At 29.7% G+C, this 12889-nt stretch overlaps 1 pseudogene; it reads right to left on the bottom strand.

The window, feature by feature from the left end:
• Positions 1 to 592: 592 nt before the first annotated feature.
• LOC113389479 lies at positions 593 to 1291 on the bottom strand (annotated as a pseudogene).
• Between the last annotated feature and the right edge of the window lie 11598 nt (positions 1292 to 12889).

Here is a 12889-nt window from a genome sequence, read left to right as displayed (position 1 = left end):
ATTAAAAAAGCAAAGTTTCTACGCGATTTTGAAATCATATCTCATCTTTCCGACAACCTTTGATTAGCACGAATTTTTCAAGACTAAGACTGGCCAAATCGGTTTAGCCGTTTTCGAGTTTTACCGAATCATTTGATCGAGAGCTCCATTTTTATATATAAGATAATTCATACTTATTCATAACGGATATTAAGAAGGTATCATGAAGATAGAAGTTCATTCTAAAAAAATATAATTTTCCCGCTTAATTTTCAAATAACTAGACGTCTCAAACAAAATTTGCCCCCAGATCCAATGTAATTTGTATTTATTACCCTTACTTCACGAAGAAGAAATTTATTTTTCTGTCAGAATTTGTTAATTTTATAGAGACCAAATTTAGAAAAAGTATTAGGGAGACCGGAAAGTAATGTCGTTTTCTTACGCTAAACTACAAACACATACATTTTTAACGAGTCTTTATTTTTAATCAATGATGTATTCCTCATCATTGTCAATAACCTTTTGCCATCCAGTGAGTAAATTTTCAATCCCTGATCGATAAAAATTAATTGGTTTTTCGGCAAAATATCTAGAGATGGCATTTTGGATATCATCCAAATTTGCAAATGTTTTGCCACTTAAAAAGTGTTGCAGCCCTCGGAATAAGTGGAAATCCGATGGTGCAACATCGGGCGAATGAAATGGATGAGATGGATGAGGCAAAACGCTTCTGTGTTGTGCCGTTGAAGCAATAATTTGCATGTGATTGATCGGTTAGCCTTATTCTGTTCGGACAGATTATGCGGGACCCAAACACCTGCTCTGCTTACTTTCCCAATCTGCTTCAAATGTTCTTGGATGGTCGACCAAGGTTGGTTGAGACTGTTTGACAATTCCTCGATCGTCTGACACGGATTTGCTTCCACTTCCGCTCTTAACACGTCGTTGTCTAACGCTGATGGTCTTCCTGATCGATACGAGTCGGAAAGATCAAAATTACCCGATTTGGACTTGGAAAACCACCTTTGGCATTTATGAATGTCTAGTGCATTTGGATAAACATCGCAAATGTTTTTGGTAGCAACTGTTGCGTTATTTCCCTTGCGAAACTCAAAGAGCATGCAATGCCGGATGTGTACCTCTTCTGGTATTTGGCTGCCATTTTACCCAAAATTACAAAAAAAAAATTGTAATTCAAATGTCTATAAGTAAAGAAATCACTATGTTTCACAATGTCTTTGGAACCCCTCTGAACCAAACAATGAGCTGACAAATGACGATCAAGTATTGGCATGCGCAGAAACGACATTACTTTCCGGTCCCCCTAGTGTGTGCCACACCTAGTTACTTAAACATTTTATCCATAACTAAAATTAAGTAATGTAAAATATCACTTTGTATTGTAAATATGTGACTCTTTTGCCTTATGGTTGCACACAATTACTCTGTTTCATGTTATGAGGTAATTTTAAATCATTTAACTTCTTTTAACCATTGTATTGTCGTCAAATTGATTCAAGATGGAACAAAAAATGTGTCTTCACAATTCCCACAGCTCTAAACAGTCAAAACATTGAGGGCATTTCATTTGTATTCGCTTTTTTGTGATTTCACGACAAAAATTCGTCGTGGGTGTTTTAGAAGATACAGTAATTGTAGGTGTTTAAGATAAATAATATATATATATATATATATATATATGCACTTTTTTACATCATACTCAGTTTATGCAAACAATTTATCACGAGGAAACTGCCCTGCCAATTATTATCAAGACTCATTCACAATGATTCCCAACTGATATCTGTCGGAACGTTTTTGAATTTATTTATATTCAAAAAATCATTAAATTGCTTATAAATAACAATATAAGATGGTCGATATGTCTTACAAATGTTTTTTTCATGATTATTCGAATAATAAAAATGTTGATATTCTACTTTGTAAACTGCAACAATTCTAGGATTTCAAATTTAAAAAAAAAACATTTTTTGATGGGAAAAAATAACAATTTGAAGTGAGATAAAGTTAAATATACTAAATACAATATTTTTCTTTATATTTGTAAATTTTCATATTCAGTTTAATCTCCAATGAACCCTTACCTCGTTATTTCGATTTATTGACCATGACGAGGCCGGACGCGAAAGTTTTTGATTTTATTACTTTTCTCCGTAACGATTTCGTTAGAGGCCTGTTTTCCAGTTTTCCAGGTTTCTAAATATAGTGAATTGTCCAATAAAAGTTATTTGCAGTCAACATGAAAATTACACGCTTCGAAGAGACGACTTTTCACTTCCACGAATACGAGTTTTGTAAAATAATTATGGACTATGGTAAAATTGTAGACGAGTCGCATAGTAAAAGTTGATGATGTTTAAAACATTAATATGCGATAAAAAATTGAGTGTTCAACATGTGCATATATATTTTATTTTTGTATAGCAAAGGAAATTGCGTATTCGAGACTAGGTCTTTTGTCTGGGTATGTCGGACTCAATACCGCCTGCGTATATATAATAGCGACTCAAAACCTCCGATTTGCCCTTCTCCTCCTGGGAGGAGGATCTAGAATGTTATAATTCATTGCACTGAAATTATACTATTCTCTCCCATTTGCTCTTTCTCTTTCCATAGATCGCAATTCAATCAGCAATATATATATAATAAGTTTCTAAGGGTCATTACAAGAAACTTTGCCAAAGAAACCGTAGCTTAAAGTGGTTGTGAATTACATGTGATTGACAAATATACTCGTCATGAACTTAATTCGGACGACACAATATTGAGCGCCTTAGTTAACTGGTTAATTGTTGAATAAAATTCTTATAATTTGGCAAAATGAATATGAAAATGAAATAATATCATAATTATTGAATTGCAGATCGTTCAGTTAGTTTACAAAGATAAATAATAATATATAATATCGTTAATAATCGGCAACACCTTTCACAAAACCTATTTTTGGTTTATATTTTTATCTCTTACTTTATTTTATTATATTCCTTTAGTTTTTTAATTTTTGTTATTTATTGTGTATATTGTATACTTTATTTGATTGCTCTTTCTATTACCTAAGCAAACAGTTTTGTATCATAAGACTTTATAAGTCTTGATTGACAAAATAATAAAGATAAAAAAAAATTCAATTTATGAAGAATCTAAATTAGATTGAGAGTTTATTTTCATATAACTACTATTTTCTACTAAATTTCTTAATTTATATTCTATCATGGAAAACAAATTATAAATACGTTCGTGCCCGTATTCAATATATGAAGTTGTATTTGAAACCAGTTTTTGAAACCGATTAATCCCGTATGAAAAAAGAGAAAAAACACAAACAACTCTTATCCAATATTTAAAAAATAATTCGAAACAATACTACAAGCGATTTCTATTCAATGAACTTATTATTTTATTAAATTCGTATTTGTATAAATGATAATTCTTTATTAATTTTCCACAAATTTTCATCTTCATAATTCACTTTTTTTTTCATTTCCATCCAATTTCCAAACTGTCGAGAAGGGCATTCAATAATTATTATGACGAAAGTGTAGAATAATTTTTTAAAATACTACCCAGTAAAAGTCATTTTTAAAACACAAATCAAAACACAAAAATTTTAAATAAATTTTATGTTTTTCAACAAAAATTAAAAATTCTATGAACTGTTGCAATGATACTTCTTAACAATGTTTCTAAATCTACATATTATATATTTTCTGGTTATTAGAATGTCTCATTATTCAATTTCATGCAAAAATTCCAGGATAAAGTTGATTTCACCTTGAAAACAAATTCAAATCTATATTTTCAAAATAATTGTTTTCCATAGTCAACTGCTTATTGGACCAATTACTACATCTTGTTGTTTTTTTTATTTTTTATTTATTTATTTTTCTTTATTTGTAATGCATATTTAAGTTTATTTATTTATTTATTATCATTATTTTTTATTTGTTTCTGTGATTATTATTTTTTTTAAGATGTGTACTTTAGCCCTATAACTTATAGAAATCTGTCAATAACTCTGATTGTTGTACAAGATTGAATGAATAAAAAAAAAATTTTCATGATATCTGCTTAGTATCAGCCTGACCTAGGTTTATATCAGATTCCTAAACCAAAAATGATATTTCTAAAAATATACATTAATTAATCGTGACGTCACTTTGGATGTCTGGAATATTTACATTCCGTTTCATTCACTAATTCAGTAATAGTTATGTAGTATTTTCACAAAAAATAGGTTATATATAACTTATCGTAATAAATAGGTAAATAACTAAATAAATAAATAAATAAATAATTTACATAAACGATGACCTAGATATAATTTAATTGAGTAATTTGTAACGGTCTATTTGAGAGAGAGCCTCTATGTCACGGTCGAAACGCACACAATTTGTCTTTCGATACAAAATTATAACTAGTGGGGTGGGTGGCATCGTGCCTTAAGGCAAATTGCTGGAACTTCCCGTACCGTAACGAAACGTTTGAGGAATATTGAATGTTTTCAAATAGATTATTATAAATATTGTATTATTGTCTAATATTTATAATAATTATATAAACTGAATTGCAGAGTTGAAATTATTTGTTTAAAGTATATTAGAACTATAGTCAGAATTAAAAATAAAATCTAAATTATTTTCGATATACAAAAAATTAAAAAAAAAAAAAAAAAAAAATTGTACAAAATTTTTTTTTCCAAAATCAATTATTTTGTTAAGACAAGCAGAAAGTTCTTTGAATCAATTGAATCGGACGCTTAGTTCTCTCAAAAACTGCCATTTTTTGTACATTTAGCTCTGTATCTCCGAAATGGCTGGGCCTGCCTTTGCGAAAAACTAATAACCCTTTCTCCCAATCATTACTAATGGAATGTTTTTTAGATCATTCAAATCGGATGCTCCGTTCTCTCAAAAACTCGATTTCTATTTTCTGCACTCTTTGCTCCTTATCTCCGTAACTGCTGGACCTGTCTTTGCCAAAAACTAATCAGCTCTTCTCCTTATTAATAGGAATCGAATGTTTTTTAAACCATTCAAATCGGTTGATCCGTACGCCCGAAAACGTGGACGAAAATTTGTATCCATACATACACACACACACACATCCATTTTTTCTGAGGTATGCCAAAACGTTCAGAAACCTTCAAAACGTCGAGAAATGTAAAAATTTTCAATTCCGATTTTCGGCCCATTACAATAACTTACCCTACGGGAAGTTAAAAATATAAATATTTACAGTCAATACTCTTATAACGCGGTTTCCATACTAGGCAAACCAAAATGGCGACAACCCTTCTGTAACGCGGTACTTATACAGCGCGGTTTTTGATCATCAGTCCATAACTTCACCGGTTATAGTTTTAGTAAAGTTGACTGTATATTTTATTTTAACATGATCCATAAACCTCACTTTATCCTTCACTGATACAATCTAGTTCTGTCCATCTATAAAACTATAACCGACTTGTTGCTATCAGACATATCCCATAATAAAAATTACCTACATTTAGTTCAGAAGGCAAAATGTTCTCACGTTTCGTATTACAAATGCTCATTTGCCATCAAAATGGCTCGGTTAATAATAATACCTGTTAAAAATTATTAATTAATCGTACGAACAATAATGGAAATTACCTGAACAAAAATCAAGATGAAGAGTAAGTAGGCTTGTTATGTGTAAAACAATGTTAGAATGTAATTTTTTATATACATAATTCACTGGTTATTGTTAAAAGAATTCAGGGCTACTCGTAATAAGAAATCACGTAGTATTAAAAGTTTTTAGCAATATAGTGATTTGAACTATGGATCTCATGTCAGGATGTTCTAAGTTCAATACCCTACCCGTCAGCCTGATATCAAGCAGTAGTAACATCGAGCTGCACCTGAAAATATAGATAGCACTATATTTTCCAATCTCCCTTTATCAGTTATATGTATTATTAATATTGTATGAATAACTTCAACACTTGCAAATATTACAACTGTTTGGGTTGTCATCTATAAAGCCACTCCATCAAAAGAAATATGAGATCCATAACCTCAAGTGGAAGTTTGATATTATTGCTGCTTGATATCGAGCACGAGACTGGTTTGTGCCATAACCAACACAAATTTTCCATATAATCCGATTCGCTAATTTTATGTTTTCTCGACGGTTCAAGCCATTCTGAATCGAATGAGACCAACATTTGGAAAAAGTATGTGTTAGTGTTAGTGTGTGTGTGTGAACAGATTTTTTGCCATAAATCGACGTTTTCTCAAAAACGCCTGAACCGATTTCAGAAATTTAAAAGCCATTTGATATACCTCGATGAGGACTATGGCTTCTCAGTTTTGTGCGACGATCTGCGAAGCCGTTTCTTTGTAATTTGGAAAAAAGTGTTAAACTTTGCGTCCACATGTAAGCTTATACTACCGAATCGATTTTAAAAAATTAAAAACTGTTCGAAAGATATTAGTTGAAAATAATACTGATTAGTTTTAGGTGAAAATCTACCGAGCCGTTTTCTTGTAATTAATGAAAAAAAGAATCGGGCCGATTTTTATGAAACATTTTCTGTCGATAGAACCGATTTTGCCGATTCTCATAGAACTTACTGAAAATTTACGGCCTTACGACAAGTAGTTTAATTTTAAAAATTCATCAAAGTTTGAGAAAATGAGTAGTTTTTTGAGGTTTGTAAAAATTTAAATTAGACAATGTACTTGGTATAACGATAGAGTACTTGGCCTTAATGAACATACTAAATTTAACATTAAAGTCCTGCGGAAACTGGTTCAATTATAAAATTTATTAATATTTGAAAATTTGATTTTAGAAAATACTCTGAGTTAACGTGTTCGTTCATTTTCAATGATGTGTAATGAATCCACTCGGAATACTTTTAATCACTCATAAATTAATTTATTTTTTATTGATTAAGTCGATTATTCACACATCGGGAAGTTGATGTAACTTGCCTCAAGGCAAAATACCAATACCAACCAGTTTATTATTGCTACAAGACAACATTTATTAAAAAATATTAGCACAGAATATTTTGGTTTAAACGATTTTCATTCTACATCAATGCATTCGTAAATTTTCGAAGAGATTTGTAAGTAGATATAAAATAAACCAGATGTAAGTGCATTTTACCTGTAGACAAGTTGCATCAAGGAAAGATAAAAAATCAGCTTTTATAAACACACATATATATTTATGTACACTTACTTAATTAGTTATAAATGGATTGGACTACTACTACTGGGTTGCCATCATAGACCTTATAATTAAAGTCTATTATATCCACTATTAGTATTTTATAATATATTTTTATATCAAATTTAATAGTAAACTAACCGAATCAAGACTGACAGACGCCGAGGATGTTAACATTGCAAGACCTCGAGTGGAATGACAAGTTCTTACATAACAATCCGCACAGTAGGTACTATCGATTAAATATCGGATTATAAAAATATCGATTTTTTTTTTCAAATATTTGCAGGTGGCAATTTGTTATCAAAGATTGTCAAACATTTTACAGTAGTTCTCAATTATTACAGATATCACATAGATACACAATCGGAATCACATCAGAAGAACTTACTGAGAAATCGTTACCAAAACACCTTTAACAACATAAACTTTCCCTTCGGGAATTTAAATATGATAATTATTTCTAGTTTAGTTAAAAATGATAAATTATTATTAATTAAGCGGACGTAACACATTTTTTTCACGCATTTCTCCATGACGAGTATATTCGTCCATCACAGTTAACTAGTTAATAACATAAAACTAGTTGGTATTGGTATTTTGCCTTAAGGCAAGTTACATGTAAATAATGAACTTAATCCAAAAAAATATAAAATAGATACTGATTTTTGCGTAGGGCCGCAATATTTTAGTATAATCTACTATGGTATATACCGTCAAAAAAAAAAAATCATGAAAATTCAAAACAATTTACTGAATCGGCTGTAAACTTGATTTCATTGTGTATGTTATGCAATTTATTTGATAAAAATTTGTGGTCATTGAAGGACATGCATTTATAATATTAATTTATTTTTGATCATTTTATAAAGAATGGTGACGTTCAAAACAATTTCCGAAATGCATAGCTGGTAGATTTTGACATGTTTTACAATAAAATAATTACTGGTGCTTTTCTGTCAGAACAGACAATACAATCCCTTTTATTCTTTCTCTCGCATTTAGAATATGCCACTGATTAGTCAGTATATTTATTTATTTTTGTGCTGCCATAATGGTTTGTTTTTGTCTAATAACTTATTTGTAAAATATAAAGTAATATAATCTATTGGATGTCTTATATTGCTTGGTATTTGTAGTCGGGGTGTTTGTTGATGTATGTCAAACTCGATTATTGAAGGAGAATCGGCACATTCGCAAATGTCTTTCCGCTCTTCATTTAATTTGTCGAACTTCTTCTTTTTGTTGGTTGGATAATATCATCATCACATTCATCACTATTTTCGGTGCGAATAGTAATTTCGTAAAATTTGTCTGTATGAAAGTCTATTTGAAACTCATCTTTACTACTGCTCAATTCACAAAATTTACCAGTCGTTTTGCCATATTTTAAAGCACTCGGACGTTTTAAATATTTAAAAAAAGACTATATAGCAAAAAAAAATGCTACGAATACTACTAAAAGCCGTCCCCAAAGTGTTAATTCTGGTACGGAAAATCCAGCTTAAGGCACGATGCCATGCTCCACTAGTTAAATTATATAAATTTCAAACAATTTTTGTAAAGAAAATTTTGGACACAGGTTTCATATCACATCTCTATTTTACATATTACGTGTATGTATACCTTAATCCAGGGCTTCTTATACTTTTTTATATAGCGACCCCCCTCAAGCTTAGGAAATTTTAAACGACCCCCTCCTCCAAATAATAAAATATATATTAACCGTTATCGCACTATTTTACAATGTAAATAAATTAAGGATTGAAGAATATGTACCCATTCATGTTATATATAATTGGAAACGTTGACATAAAACTATATATATATATATCACTATCAAGATATAACTATCAAGATATATATATATATATATATATATATTTAATAGAAAAAATAAACTTTTGTAACAAATTCTTTATAAGAAAACATAAAACTATATCTACATATTCAATAGAAAAAATAAACTTTTGTAACATTTTTTTTATGAAAACCTATTAACATCAAACAATATTAATGAGATGAATGTGATTGTTTATTTTTACACAAATAATTAAATCTAGGCTCAATTTAAGTTAGTGCAGATCGTAATAAATTTTCAACGTTTATTAAAGTTATTGGAAACGTATTTTGATTTTATGTAAGTTAATGTAGAAAAGGCTGATTCACATAAATATGTTGCACAAAATGGCAGTAATTTGTTTATTGCCATTTCCGATAATAGGGAATATTCTGATTTGATTTCAATCCAAAATTCATGCACAGGCACTTGAGAAAATCTGAGTCGCAAGGTAGTATCACTTGCTAATTCGGTAAATTCTTCTTGTGCTTTTAAGTTTAAAAAATTAATTTCCTCCATTTCAATTGAAAATGGATTGCAAATCCATTGTTGTGTATCGATATCATTGAGAAAATACCTATGCATGTAAACTTCCATATTCTTAAAATGATTAACTATAATTTTTGTTATATGAGTATCTTTTTTTGAAATATTGTTACTAATTATATACTCGTCAGTAAATGGAAACATTTCGGGCGATCCACTTTCTACTCTGTTTTTCCATATAAGAATTATTTTAACAAAGGCCTCAAGTTTATTTTTTAACATAAACATATTGAGAAACATAAACTGCATTGATAAATTCATATCATTGATTTTATCAAAAATATTGGCCAAATAGCATAGCTTGAGAAGCCATAAATTATCGTGAAAATAGTCGGCCTAACAATACTAATTTTAAAATTTTGTTTATAATGATTGGAAAGTATCAGATCTTTGCGACCCCTTATTAGTAGTCTCGCGACCCCCACTTTAAGAAGCCCTGCCTTAATCCTTATATGTACGAAATTTAACACGGCGGCATTCCTCTAACAATAAGAAGAGCTTTCATTTTCGTTCTTGAGCTCGTGAGGAACACATCTCGAAATCGTTGTAATAGTTTAGTGATCTTATTAAATAAAAATATTAATTAGTATGGAAGATAATAGAAAGGCAGGATTTACAATGAATATTGTTTTTGATGATGGTGTCAAACAATCTGCAGTAACAGCGAGCAAGTGGATGAACCAATATTCAGGTTTCAAGGTTACCACTCAATACTCAGGTTACAAAGATGATATCAATTTTGTGGACAACATTCTATCATTTAATATGACCGGCAATCGGTTATCAATTATATTTGACTCCGAAACTAATTGTTTTGATGTTATACAAAATTTAATTTGCTATGGAATTGAAACTGGTACCAATAAACAAAAGACATCATATGATGTAAAGTGTATCGATTTGAGCAAAAGTGGAAAAAAGCTGAGAGTGATAAAAGTATCTCCGTTTGGTGAGTCGGAATTTTTCGATTTGAAAAATGTGAGAAAACGTTTGGAGAAATTTGGTTTGGTGCTAACAATTAAACGAGAAAAATTGGATGGCGTTTGCACTGGAACCATATTTGCTCTTGTGGTGTTTTACGATGAAAATGCAATCTTGAGTGATGAAGAAAAAGATATTGCTGAAGTTCCATATGTGCCAAATTGTTTCGGAAATTGGTCTCAGGAGACAACTGCGAAACTTTGGAATCAGTTTCATGGATTTGTTGAGAAAACTGTCCTGGATAATATTAAACTCAATGAACCTGATTGTAAATGAAGTAATGAAATCTATTATAATATAAAGTACTATACATTCTATATTTCAATACATTTACTTTCATATGTGCTGTCTACTATTACTATGAATTGTATTTTTTATATCCTGCATCTTTTGAAATAAAGTTTATTAGTTAAATTTGTTTTCTAATTTATCATTTTATATTATGATTATTTTCAGTTTTTTTTTTATTAATATTATTATTGAAAATATAAATTTTATATTTTCTAATTTGTCATTTTATATTATGTTTATTTTCAATTTTTTTTTTATTATTATTATTTTTATTGAAAATATAAATTTTATAATCTCAGACAGAAGGAAGTGTCTGGTATGAGAGATCGTACAAAACATCTATTAATACTTACTAATATTATACTAATTTTTAGTAATAGTAGTATTAATATTTATTAATATTATACTAATTTTTATTCCATAAATCAAGTTATAAATGGTTCTGTAGTTGTGGTTCAGGATAAGATTTGAAAATAATAAATTTAATTTAAAACTAGTGGTGTATGGCATCGTGCCTCATGGCAAATTGCTGGAACTTCCTGTACTAAAAATTATTTTTTTTTAAAAATATTAAATTTTTTTTATAACTTTGAAAGAAATTGATTTTTGAAAAATATTAAACTTTTTGAACAAAATTGTATTTTTGGGAAAAATTTTGAAAAAAAATGTATTTTAAAATATTTTGGAAATTCGCGCCGCTTCGCAGTCTAACGGATAAACATTGGTACGAAACCCATAGAAATTTAAAGAAAATTAATACACATTATTAAAATCATCATAAAATATCTGATAATTTGATGTGCATATGTCTAATGATCATTTTTGACCGCCAAATGGCATTTTTTTTTACTTTTTTTGTTAGATCTCCGAAACCGCCCGAAAATTTGATCAATTCTTCATCTTGTCAATACAAGTAAAATGTTTTTTGAATTATTCAAATCGGACGCTCCGTTCTCTTAAAAACTGAGTTACCGTTTTTGGCACTTTTTGCCCCATATCTTCGGAACGGCTAGACCTGCCTCCGCCAAAAACTAATAAACACGTCTCCTTATCAATAGGAATCGAATGTTTTTTTAATTATTCAAATCGTTTCATCCGTGTTCCCGAAATCGTCGACGAAAATTTGTATCCGCACACAAACACACATACACACGCGCACATACATCCATTTTTTCTAAGGTATGCCAAAATATTCAGAAACTTTTGAAACGTAGAGATATATAAAAATTTTCATTTTCGATTTATTTCCGATTATTATAACTTACCCTACGTTATTTATTTATTTATTTATTTTTATAATATTTTAATATTAGTTATCATTCATAATCATTTTAAGCCAACGTACAATTTAGTTTTATTTGAGAATTTATTTAAGTTCGATCCGAAAACACAAAAAAGTAAATTTCTATTGAATAAATTGAAATTCCTTCAATTATTAGATTTCAAATTCTCAAAAAACATCAAAATTTTCATATCAAATCTATTTTTTAAATTCCCGTAGGGTAAGTGATAGTAATGGGCCGAAAATCAAAAATAAAAATTTTTGCATATCTTCACGTTTCACAGGTTTGTGAACATTTTGGCACACCTCAGAAAAAATGGATGCGCGTGTGTGTGTACGGATCAACCGATTTTAATGGTTCAAAAAACATTCGACTCGTATTGAAGGGAAGATGTGCTGACTAGTTTTTCGCAAAGGCAGGTTCAACCGTTTCGGAGTTACAGCAAAGAGTGCACGAAATAGAAATCGAGTTTTTGAGAGAACGGAACACCCGATTTCAATGATCTAAAAAACATTCATTTAGTAATGATTGGGAGAAGTGGTTATTAGTTTTTGGCCAAGGCAGGCCCAGCCATTTCGAAGATACAGAGCTAAATGTGAAAAAAATGACAGTTTTTGAGAGAACTAAGCGTCCGATTTGAATAATTCAAAAAACTTTCTGCTTGTGCTGACAAAACAATTGCTTTTGAGAATAAAAAATTATTACATTTTTTTTATTTTTCATAAAATATTTCTGTAATTTT

The sequence above is a fragment of the Ctenocephalides felis genome, unplaced genomic scaffold (assembly GCF_003426905.1).
Source record: "Ctenocephalides felis isolate EL2017-DRISC unplaced genomic scaffold, ASM342690v1 CF-g0.4_SCAFFOLD_03573, whole genome shotgun sequence".
In the NCBI taxonomy this organism is placed as follows: Eukaryota; Metazoa; Arthropoda; class Insecta; order Siphonaptera; family Pulicidae; genus Ctenocephalides; species Ctenocephalides felis.
Note: the sequence above shows the minus strand (reverse complement) of the source record. Positions and strands in the feature narration are given on the sequence as shown.